Source organism: Hyla sarda, chromosome 5 (assembly GCF_029499605.1).
Source record: "Hyla sarda isolate aHylSar1 chromosome 5, aHylSar1.hap1, whole genome shotgun sequence".
Taxonomy (NCBI): Eukaryota; Metazoa; Chordata; class Amphibia; order Anura; family Hylidae; genus Hyla; species Hyla sarda.
In genome coordinates, this window is record NC_079193.1 from 369,235,768 (window position 1) to 369,248,580 (window position 12,813).

Here is a 12,813-nt window from a genome sequence, read left to right on the forward strand (position 1 = left end):
TTACACAATAGTTTCTGTGGTGCACAGAAACATGTAAATGCAGCAGGGACTCCTGTAAAAATCTGTCAGAACCTCTCTGTTCCACTAACTAAACAGTAAGCCAGTAACGCTTTATGCATTGCTGGTTTACTGTTAGTAAATTATATGTGCTGGGTCCGCTGGGTCGCTGCTCAGAAGCGTCACCCTACAGAATTTTTTTAAATAAGCTTTGCCAATTGCAAATATCCATATCCCCCTGCATCCTCCCAAGCTCCTCACCTGATTGGTCAGAGATGCAATAGGCCTGTTTGAAGACTTGCTAGGATAGGCACCCCGCGATCAGCTCAGGCAGTCTGCTCAGCCTGTAAGAAGTAAGTCAGCGAGGCTTTATGCATCATCAGACTAAGGACATCAGACTAAGTGAGTTATTCAGCATACTTAACAGGAGAAGAGGAAATATGCAATGAGCAGGTCCCTATCAGACACCCTTCTTCACTCCTTTTTGCAATGATATAAAACTGTATCATGGCCCTTGAGGTCTATCATGGGAACTATTATCTCAAGCTGAATTATCTCAAGAAAAATATATGTTATTCAGAAATCTATATACATCGCTAAAAGGATTCTGCAACATTTTTCTTTATTGATCTGAATTGTATGTTGCTATTATATTATCTATAATCTATATAACTTGACGATCATCATTTGTATCAATTAAGATATGCATAGTGGTAACTGAGCTGCACAATAATATGTTGTTTTCATAACTACTCATAGGATTAATGACAGAGTTGTATATGTAGAAATAAATGTGCCCTTATTGCTTACTCCTTAGGACAATTGAGCACAAGCATAATAGCCTCAAGCAGAGGAGAACCCATTAGACATCAGTTTTCCTCCAACCAGTGTTATTGTCAGGATTCTGTCAATGCTGATAGTAGGAGAGCCAATGGTCAACTTGGTTCTCCTACTGGTGCCACCCACCAGTTAGACTTTGGGACAAATGTGGGAGTGGAATCTAAATATCCTTCTGGTTTTTACCCCTGATCCTGCTCCAGGATGTAGAAAATGTACTTTTGCTGTAGGGGAGATACCAGGTCACTACCAGAAGAGTGCTCCCAACTAGGGGTACACCTGGGGTACAGGCAGGATGGGCGAGCTGGCACTGTAGTTGGTAGTGGGGCAGCATAGCAGAGTACCGAGTAGAAAAGCTGAAATGGTGTTATAGCAGCGCTGAGTCTGTAGCATAAAAGAGCTGAGAAGCTCAGATGCAGCCAGATGGTGCAGACTTGATGACAGCACAAGCGTGGTAGACAGTCCGGATCATACACTGGAGAATTAGTAAGGTACCGAGGGATAAGACAGAGACAACATCAGGAAAACAGGCAGAGGTCAGGAACATGGATTAGCAGGATGGAATTTAGATTCCTTTGCTGGTTGTTAACTATACGATTGCTCCGGCAACAAGAGATGAGTAGAACAATTTCATATATGTGGTGCCACACAGGGATTGGTGAGGGAAACTTGAAGAAACGCGCACTGACCTATTAAGTAACAGTCAGTGCTTGCAGTGCTAGAGGGCAGTGCAGGAACTGCAACAGCGATAGAAGCAGCATTGGTGAGTCCAGAGGAGGAAACCCAAGGCCTACAGTGGGGACGTGGAGCAAAGAATGTGGCTCAGTGGCAATGAGTGCCAGGACACATCTATATATACAAATCTCAATGTGTGTGTGTGTTTGTGTATGTGTGTATGTTCCAGCATAACGTCCAAACAGCTAAATATATTAGCTATTAACATGAAACTTGGCACACATGTTACTTATATGTCAACAACAAACATAGGATAGGTAATTTAACCTTTACCCACCCCCAGGGTCGTTTATTTTTTTTTTAAAGTCCCATACAAGTTTATGGGAAATATATGTTACTGCATAACTTCCAAATGGCTGGAGATATTTCAATAATACTCGGTCACATGTTACTTATATTATCACTTAAAATATAGGATAGTTAATTTAACCCTTAACTTCCCCCATTTGTGAGGGTCGGGGTTTTTGTTTAAATTCCTATGCAAATCTATGGGAAATGTATGTTCCCACATAACTTCTGTATGGCTGGAGATATTTCAATAATACCAGGTACACATATTACTTATATGTCACATAAAAAGATATGATAGTGAAATTAACCCTTACCTACACCAAGATGGGTTTTTGTTTCAAGTCCCATGCAAGTATATGGGACTTCTGGTACCTTACTCCACAAGCTCCGCTCTGCATCTCCTGGTGAATGTGTCTGTCTGGCTTGCAAGCCACACCCCATCTCACAAAGATATGGGGACGGGATATGGGTTGGGCTATGAGGTTGGGATATGAGGTCGAGATATGAGGACGGGATATGAGAATGGGATATGAAGTCAAGATAGTAGGTCGGGATAGGGGGTCGGGATATGAGGACGGGATATGAGGTTGAGATATGAGGACGGGATATGGGGTTGGGATATGAAGTCAAAAGCTTCCTCCTTTGTTGATTTTTTTTCCCCAACAAGGATTAGGAGGGAAAAACCAGGCAACGCCGGGTACTCAGCTAGTAGTACAATATTTTACACAATATTACAAAATATTTTAAATGGGCATTGTCAGGTCCAGAAACTTTTTATATGTTGCTACTGATGAAAATGACAGACCTTTTGTAATATGGTTGTTGTCAGGATCCGGGTACTGTGAGGATACTGGTAGTGGATCCTCTGTGTCAGTGGGGTGATGACGTGGGCCTTACCAGGGGAATGGAGTCTAAGAGGTTACTGGTATTCACCAGAGCCCTCCGCAAAGCGGGATGGACTTGCTGCGGCAGGTAACCCCCAGGTCGTTCCACCCGATAGCGACTCAACCCCGACTGACGGATGAGATAGGCGCGGTACAAGGGATTAGGCAAGAGCAAAGTTGGACGTAGCAGAAGGTCAGGGCAGGCAGCAAGGATCTTTGTCAGGGGCAACGGCAGAAGGTCTGGAACACTTGCTTGGGACATACAAGGAACGCTTTCACTGGCACAATGGCAACAAGATCCGGCAATACTGGGAAGGGGAAGCGAGGTAATATGGGCTAGGGCACAGGTGAAGTTACTAATTGGGCCAGGCGCCAATCAGCGGCGCACTGGCCCTTTAAATTGCAGAGAGCCGGCGCGCGCGCGCCATAGGGAGTGAGGCCGTGTGCGCCGGGACTGGACAAATGGGGAACAGGTCGGGTAAGCAGGCTGGGATGCGGACCGTGAGCGGGCGCGTCCAGCATCGCGGGTCGCATCCCCGCCAGAGACACTAGCGCAGCACTCCCGGTCAGTGGTTCTGACCGGGACGCTGCGACAAGGTAAATGTCGCGAGCGCTCCGGGGAGGAACGGGGACCCGGAGCGCTCGGCGTAACAGTACCCCCCCCCCCTTGGGTCTCCCCCTCTTTTTGGAACCCGAGAACTTGTGAATGAGGTCCTTGCCGAGGATGTTATCCTCGGGTTCCCAAGACCTCTCCTCAGGTCCACAATTCTCCCAATCTACGAGAAGAAATTTTTTACCTCTGACTGTCTTAGAGGCGAGAATCTCTTTAACCGTGAAGACATCGGAGGAGCCAGAGACAGGAGCTGGAGCGACAACCTTGGGAGAGAAGCGGTTAAGGACAAGCGGTTTAAGGAGAGAAACATGAAAAGCGTTAGGAATACGGAGAGAAGAGGGAAGAAGGAGTTTGTAGGAGACAGGATTGATTTGACTCTTGATTTTAAAGGGGTCAAGGTAACGTGGTCCCAGCTTATAACTGGGGACACGGAAGCGGATATACTTGGCAGAGAGCCACACTTTGTCTCCAGGAGCAAAGACAGGAGGAGTTCTTCTCTTTTTGTCAGCATGCTTGTTCATCCGGGATGAGGCCAGTAGGAGGGATTTTTGAGTTTCCTTCCAGATGGTGGAGAAGTCCCGGGTAACTTCATCAACAGCAGGCAAACCAGAAGAAGTGGGAATGGGGAGGGGGGGCAGAGGGTGACGGCCGTACACCACAAAGAATGGGGATTTGGCGGAGGATTCAGAGAGCTTGAAATTGTACGAGAATTCAGCCCAGGGTAGAAGATCGGCCCAATCGTCCTGGCGGGAGGAAACAAAATGTCGCAAATAGTCACCAAGGATCTGGTGAAATCTTTCTACTTGCCCATTGGATTGGGGATGATAGGAGGACGAGAAATTTAATTTGATTTTTAATTGATTACAGAGAGCTCTCCAAAATTTCGATACAAATTGAACGCTTCTATCCGAGACGATATGTGTGGGAAGCCCGTGAAGGCGAAAAATGTGCACAAAAAATTGTTTTGCCAACTGTGGCGCTGAAGGAAGACCTGGAAGTGGAATAAAATGTGCCATCTTGGAGAAACGATCAGCAACCACCCAGATGACTGTGTTGCCATGGGATACAGGCAAATCCGTAATAAAATCTATGGCAATTTGAGACCATGGTAGCTCAGGAATAAGCAAAGGATGAAGGAGACCGGCAGGCTTCTGGCGAGGAGTCTTGTCCCGGGCACAAACTGTACAGGCCCGGACGAAATCAGCGACATCTGCCTCCAGGGTAGGCCACCAATATAAACGAGAGATGAGTTGGATGGACTTCTTGACGCCAGCATGGCCGGTGAGGTGCGAGGAGTGTCCCCACCTGAGGATCTTGAGGCGCTGGCGTGGAGGGACGAAAGTCTTTCCAGGAGGTGTTTGTCTGATAGAAGCTGGAGCAGAGGAGATCAGACACTCAGGAGGTACGATGTGTTGCAGGGGGGCCTTCGATTCGGAAGCATCAGAAGAACGAGAAAGGGCGTCAGCCCTGATGTTTTTGTCAGCAGGGCGAAAATGAATCTCGAAGTTAAATCGGGCAAAAAACAACGACCACCTAGCCTGGCGTGAGTTCAGACTTGGGCAGACTGGAGATACGAGAGATTCTTGTGATCCGTGTAGATGACAATTGGGTGTTTGGAACCCTCCAACAGGTGCCTCCATTCTTCGAGGGCTAGTTTTATGGCCAGAAGTTCTCGATCACCAATGGAGTAATTTTTTTCCGCCGGAGAGAAGGTTTTAGAAAAGAAACCACAAGTAATGTTATGTCCGGTAGAGTCTTTTTGTAGGAGTATGGCTCCGGCTCCAACCGAGGAGGCGTCCACCTCCAGCAAGAAGGGTTTTGATGGATCAGGTCTGGAGAGTACGGGAGCAGAAGCAAAGGCAGTTTTGAGGCGATTGAATGCCACATCCGCTTGGGGAGGCCAGGACTTAGGGTTGGCATTCTTCTTGGTTAGGGCCACAATCGGAGCCACAATGGTGGAAAAATGCGGAATAAACTGTCGGTAGTAATTGGCAAACCCCAAGAAGCGTTGGATAGCTCGGAGTCCAGAGGGGCGTGGCCAATCTAAAACGGCTGGCAGTTTGTCTGGGTCCATTTGAAGTCCCTGGCCAGAGACTAGATAACCTAGAAAGGGAAGAGATTGGCATTCAAAGAGACATTTCTCCATCTTGGCATATAATTGATTTTCACAGAGTCTCTGGAGCACTAGGCGGACATGGCGGCGGTGTTCTTCGGGGCTAGAAGAAAAAATCAAAATGTCTTCCAGGTAAACCACAACACAGGTATATAACAAATCCCGAAATATTTAATTCACGAAGTCCTGGAAGACAGTGGGGGCGTTGCAGAGCCCAAAGGGCATAACCAGATATTCAAAATGTCCGTCTCTGGTATTAAATGCGGTTTTCCACTCATCCCCTTTCCTGATGCGGATGAGATTATATGCAACTCTTAAGTCCAATTTGGTGAAGATGTTAGCGCCACGAAGGCAGTCAAAGAGTTCTGAGATAAGAGGCAGGGGATAGCGTTTTTTGATAGTGATTTTATTTAAACCGCGGTAGTCAATTCACAGCCGTAAGGAACCGTCTTTTTTTGAGACAAAGAAGAACCCCACTCCGGCAGGGGATGAAGACTTGCGGATGAATCCCCTCTTTAAATTTTCTTGGATGTAGTCCGACATGGCTTGAGTCTCAGGAGCAGACAGATGATAGATCCTGCCCCGGGGTGGAGTAGTACCAGGAAGGTACAATAGGGCAGTCATAAGGCCTGTGAGGTGGCAAAGTCTCTGCTTGTTTTTTGCAAAAAACATCGGCATAGTCCTGATAGGCCTTGAGAAGACCTGGTATAGGAGGAGCCACAGGGGTTTGACTGACGGGGCTGGGAGCAGACGTGAGGCATTTTTTGTGGCAAGAAGAACCCCAGCTCTTGATCTCCCCGGTGGTCCAGTCAAGGGTAGGAGAATGACTTTGGAGTCAAGGCAAGCCGAGGAGAATTTCAGAAGTGCAGTTAGGGAGGACCAGAAATTCAATTTTTTCGTGATGTAGTCCAATGCACATTAACAGGGGTTCTGTGCGGTAACGCACAGTACAGTCCAATTTTTCTCCATTAACTGAAGCGATGTAGAGTGGTCTGACGAGACTGGTCACTGGGTTGTTGAACCTATTAACGAAAGAGGCCAAAATAAAATTTCCTGCAGAGCCTGAATCCAAGAAGGCCACAGCTGAGAAGGAGGAGTTAGCAGAAGAAGAAATCCGCACAGGCACAGTAAGACGTGGAGAAGCAGAGTTCACACCTAGAGCTGTCTCACCTTTGTGCGGAATTGGAGTGCGTCTTTCCTGACGAGGAGGACAGATAGGACAATACTTCAGGAAGTGCTCGGTACTGGCACAGTACAGGCATAGACTCTCATTGCGGCGGCGTGTCCTCTGATGACGTGGGCCGTACCAGGGGAACAGAGTCTAAGGGGTTACTGGTATTCACCAGAGCCCGCCGCAAAGCGGGATGGACTTGCTGCGGCAGGTAACCCCCAGGTCGTTCCACCCGATAGCGACTCAACTCCGACTGACGGCTGAGATAGGCGCGGTACAAGGGATTAGGCAAGAGCAAGGTCGAACATAGCAGAAAGTCAAGGCAGGCAGCAAGGATCGTAGTCAGGGGCAACGGCAGAAGGTCTGGAACACTGGCTTGGGACATACAAGGAACGCTTTCACTGGCACAATGGCAACAAGATCCGGCAATACTGGGAAGGGGAAGCGAGGTAATATAGGCTAGGGCACAGGTGAAGTTACTAATTGGGCCAGGCGCCAATCAGCGGCGCACTGGCCCTTTAAATCGCAGAGAGCTGGCGCGCGCGCGCCCTAGGGAGCGGGGCCGCGCGTGCTGGGACTGGACAAACGGGGAACAGGTCGGGTAAGCAGGCTGGGATGCGAACCACGAGCGGGCGCGTCCCGCATCGCGGGTCACATCCCCGCCAGAGACACTAGCGCAGCGCTCCCGGTCAGCGGTTTTGACCGGGACGCTGCGACAAGGTAAACACCTGGAGCGCTCGGCGTAACAGTTATTTTACTAAATTTGAAAGAAAACGGTTCCTGTAAATCCCACCACTAGGGTTACCCATACCTACTGGGACACTAACCAGTCCTGTAACAGCATTAGTTTGTCCATGAGTCATGGGCAGACAAACCAATAACCTCCCACCACTACAAGGAGAGGCACGCCCCCTCCCACCACACACGAATCACCACCCACCACCACAAGGGAGGGACACGCCCCCTCCCACCACACACCAATCACCTCCCCCCACCACAAGGGATGGACACACCCCCTCCCAACACACACCAGCCACCTCCCACCAACACAAGGGAGGGACCTGCCCCCTCCCACTACACACTACTTCCCTCCCACCACCACAAGGAGGGACATGCCCCCTCCCTCCACCCACCAATCACCTCCCGCCACCACAAGGAGGGACACGCCCCATTCCCCTGAGAGGATTTCTAACACTGTAAGCAAATGAAGAGGGATTTTTATAATAAATATAGGTGATAGAGGCATAACAACTAGATGCACATGGTCAGGATTAGGCTGTTGGGGCATGCTGGGAGTTGTAGATTTGCAATAGTTGGGGGCACACTGCCATAGACTCTAGGTGCCATGTTATGTTTTTTTTTTCCCCTCAGTCGGTAAAAAGTCAGGAATGGCACTTCATTGAATTATGGAGAGTGGGCTTGTGAAGCTCTTTTCTTCTATGAAAAGATGACAAAAATAAACGTTGGCCTGAATGTTCTGCTTTTACCGTATATTTGTGTGCGCTCCATATTAAAGAATAACGATGAATAAATCAGATGCGGGGAGAGATGTTTTGTGTTTGTCTCTACTCAATTAGAGGAGGAATTGAGCAAACAAAGGGAAGAACTTGTGCGATCTACCATAGGCAGAACGTTAGGGAAGATAATGGGCTTATTATTCGCAGAAACATTCTGTATGAGCCCATTGTGTACCCTAAGTGTGGCAAGGCCGGGCGCCAACATATTCACACAAAATCCACAAAAATAGCTAAATCTGAGGAATTATTTATGAATGAGAAAAGTAAATGCTTAATATCCAACCCAGTTTTATCAAACTCCTGTGTTATAGAGGCTTATTACAGGATAGATGGCTTTATAAAAAAATAATAATAAAAATTATGTTATTAATAATAATAATAATAATAATAATAATAATAATAATAATAATAATGATAATAATACACTGCTCAAAAAAATTAAGGGAACAATTAAATAACACAATGTAACTCCAAGTCAATGACACTTCTGTGAAATCCCACTGTCCACTCAGGAAGCAACACTGATTGACAATCAATTTCACATGCTGTTGTGCAAATGGAACAGACAACAGGTGGAAATTGTAAGCAATTAGCAAGCCACCCTAAATAAAGGAGTGGTTCTGCAGGTGGTAACCACAGACCCCTTCTCAGTTCCTTTGTTTCCTGGCTGATGCTGGTGGTGCTTTCACTTTAGTGGTAACATGAGACGGAGTCTACAACCAGCACAAGTGACCCAGGTAGTGCCTGCAAAATGACCTCCAGCAGGCCACAAATGTGCATGTGTCCACTCAAATGGTCAGAAACAGACTCCATGAGGGTGGTATGAGGGACCGACGTCCACAGATGGGGGTTGTGCTTGCAGACCAACACCATGCAAGACGTTTGGCATTTGCCAGAGAGCACATAGATTGGCAATTTTGCCACTGACGCCCTGTGCTCTTCACAGATGAAAGCAGGTTCACACTGAGCACAAGTGACAGACGTGACAGAGTCCGGAGATGCCGTGGAGAATGTTCTGCTGCATGCAACATCCTCCAGCATGACCGGTTTGGAGGTGGATCAGTAATGATGTAGGGTGGCATTTCTTTGGGGGCCACACAGCCCTCCATGTGCTTGCCAGAGGTAGCCTGACTGCCATTAGGTACCGAGATGAGATCATCAGACCCCTTGTGAGACCATATGCTGGTGCAGTTGGCCCCGGGTTCCTACTAATGCTAGACCTCATGGGGCTGGAGTGTGTCAGCGGTTTCTGCAAGAGGAAGGCATTGGTGCTATGGACTGGCCGCCCGTTCCCCAGACATGAATCCGATTGAGCACATCTTGGACATCATGTCTCGCTCCATCCACCAACACCACGTTGCACCACAGACTGTCCAGGAGTTGGCGGATGCTTTAGTCCAGGTCTGGGAGGACATTCCTCAGGAGACCATCCTCCACCTCATCCGGAGCATGCCCAGGTGTTGTAGGGAGGTCATACGGGCACGTGGAGGCCACACACACCAGTGAGCCTCATTGTGACTTGTTTTAAGGACATTACATAAAGTTGGATCAGCCTGTAGTGCGGTTTTCCACTGTGATTTTGAGTGTGACTCCATATCCAGACCTCCATGGGTTGATACATTTGATTTCCATTGATAATTTTTGTGTGATTTTGTTGTCAGCGCATTCAACTATGTAAAGACGAAAGTATTTCATACGATTAGTTCATTCATTCAGATCTAGGATGTGTTACCTTAGTGTTCCCTTTTATTTTTTTCAGCAGTGTATTATACTACTACTACTACTACTACTACTACTACTACTACTACTACTACTACTACTACTACTACTACTACTACTAATAATAATAATAATAATAATAATTAACCAACATATTAGTAATTCCCATCTTCCTCTGTTCCACTAAAGCCTTTTGGTAGAAACCAGTCATGTAGTCACTTACAGGTGCACTTGGGTTGAAATGGGTTGAGAGCTAAAATATGTACAGTTGGGAGAACAGAATATGATACACTGCCAATTTTGCAGGTTTTCCTACTTACAAAGCATGTAGAGGTCTGTAATTTTTATAATATGTACTTTTCAACTGTGAGAGACTGAATCTAAAACAAAATCTAAAGCAAAACTCATTGTATGTTTTAAAAAATTAATTTGCATGACATAAGTATTTGATCATCTACAAGCCAGTAAGAATTCCGGCTCTTACAGACCTGTTATTTTTTCTTTAAGAAGCCGTCCTGTTCTCCACTCGTTACCTGTATTACCTGCACCTGTGTGAACTCGTTACCTGTATAAAGGACACCTATCCACACACTCAATTAGACTCCAACCTCTCCGCAATGGCCAAGACCAGAGAGCTGTGTAAGGACATCATGGATAACATTTTAGACCTGCACATGACAATAGCAGCTTGGTGAGAAGGCAACAACTGTTGGTGTAATTATTACAATATGAAAGAAGTTCAAGATGGCAGTCAATCTCCCTGGGTCTGCAGCTACATGTAAGATTTCACCTCGTGGGACATCAATGATCATGATGTAGGTGAGGGATTAGCCCAGAACTACACGGCAGGACCTGGTCAATGACCCGAAGAGAGCTGGAACCACAGTCTCCAAGAAAACCATTAGTAGCACGTTACACCGTCATGGAATAAAATCCTGCACTGCACCCAAGGTTTCCCTGCTCAAGCCTGTCTGAAGTTTGCCGATGACCATCCGGATGATCTAGAGGAATGGGAGAAGGTCATGTGATCTGATGAGACAAAAATAGAGCTTTTTGGTCTAAACTCCACTCACCTTGTGTTACGCCGAGCGCTCCGGGTGCCTCCCGTCCCCCGGAGCGCTCACGGCGTTCTGATCCCTGCGCTCCGGTCAGACTCGCTGACCGGAGGCGCTGTGTCTCCGGAGGGGGTGCGAATCGCCTGGCGGGACGTGCCCGCCCGCGAGTCGCATCCCGTTCCACTCACCTGCCCCGTCCTCCTTCAGTCCCGTCCCGGCGCCCGCGCCGGCTCTATGAAATTTAGAGGGCCAGTGCACCATTGATTGGTGCCTGGCCCAATTAGTTTAATCACTCCTTTTTCCCATATAAACCCACTTCCCCTTCTTGTCCTTGCCGGATCTTGTTGCCTTGTGCCCTGAGAAAGCGTTTCTGTGTGTTCCCTAGCCTGTGTATCCAGACCCCTTGCCTTTGCCCCTGACTACGAACCTTGCCGCCTGCCTTGACCTTCTGCTACGTCTGACCTTGCCTTGCCTTGTCCTTGTGTACCGCGCCTGTCTCAGCTGTCAGTGAGGTTGAGTCCAGCAAGTCCATCCCGCTATGCGGCGGGCTCTGGTGAAAACCAGTAACCTCTTAGATTCCGTTCCCCTGGTACGGCCCATGCCATCGCCTCACTGACACAGAGGATCCATTCCAGTGCCCTTCCTGCATACCAGTCCGGTTCCTGACACCGTGTTTGAAGGAAGAAGAAGGATGAGTACAACCCCAGATCTCTGGAGATGGACTTGTAACCTTGAGATTGTTTATATTTTTTCCACAATTTTGGTTCTCAAGTCCTAAGACAGTTCTCTTCTTCTCTTTCTGTTGTCCATGCTTAGTGTGGCACACACAGACACACAATGCAAAGACTAAGTGAACGTCTCTCCTTTTTATCTGCTTTCAGGTGTGATTTTTATATTGCCCACACCTGTTACTTGCCCCATGTGAGTTTAAAGGAGCATCACATGCTTGAATCAATCTTATTTTTTACAAGTTTGAAAGGGTGCCAATAATTTTGTCCAGCCCATTTTTGAAGTTTGGTGACATTATGTCCAATTTCCTTTTTTTCCTCCCTTTTTTGGGAATAAACATGTGTATAGCAAAACATGTGTTACTGCAATCCTTTTCTGTGAGAAATCCTTCATTTTCTAGAAAAATTTCAGGGGTGCCAACATTTACGGCCATGACTGTACATGTGTGGTTTTGTGGTACTATTTATGTGGGGGGAATAGAGGTACTGTGTATGTGGGTAGTATAGAAGTTTCTTTGTGGTATGGTAGTACTAGGTATGTGTGTGCATGTGTGTCTAAGGTGCTATTTATATGTTATAATGCTGCTGTTTGGCAACCACCAGTGTACCATGTGCCCTGAGTCTTACCAGCGTCGTGCAACATCATCTGTGCCATACGTCTGCTGTATTTCGACTTCCTGTTTTGATGTGTCTCTTGCTGTTGTTACGCCTAGCGCTCCGGGTCCCCGCTCCTCCCCGGAGCGCTCACGGCGTCTCTCTCCCTGCAGCGCCCCGGTCAGTCCCGCTGACCGGGAGCGCTGCACTGTCATGGCCGTTGGGGATGCGATTCGCACAGCGGGACGCGCCCGCTCGCGAATCGCATCCCAGGTCACTTACCCGTCCCAGTCCCCTGCTGTCATGTGCTGGCGCGCGCGGCTCCGCTCTCTAGCGCGCGCGCGCGCCAGCTCTCTGAGACTTAAAGGGCCAGTGCACCAATGATTGGTGCCTGGCCCAATTAGCTTAATTGGCTTCCATCTGCTCCCAGACTATATCTGATCGCCTCCCTTGCACTCCCTTGCCGGATCTTGTTGCCTTGTGCCAGTGAAAGCGTTTAGTGTGTCCAAAGCCTGTGTTACCTGAACCCTTGCTATCCATCTTGACTACGAACCTTGCC

The 12,813-nt window shown here is 47.8% G+C and overlaps 1 long non-coding RNA gene across 2 annotated transcripts in view; it reads right to left on the reverse strand.

Annotated features, from left to right (window-relative positions):
- Positions 1-258: 258 nt before the first annotated feature.
- The window catches only part of LOC130274457 (uncharacterized), a 63,686-nt gene continuing 51,131 nt past the window's right edge, over positions 259-12,813 (reverse strand). For both annotated transcript variants that reach the window (XR_008844393.1, XR_008844395.1), the window contains exon 4: positions 259-341. This is a non-coding gene — a long non-coding RNA (uncharacterized LOC130274457). The remainder of the gene's footprint in view (positions 342-12,813) is intronic.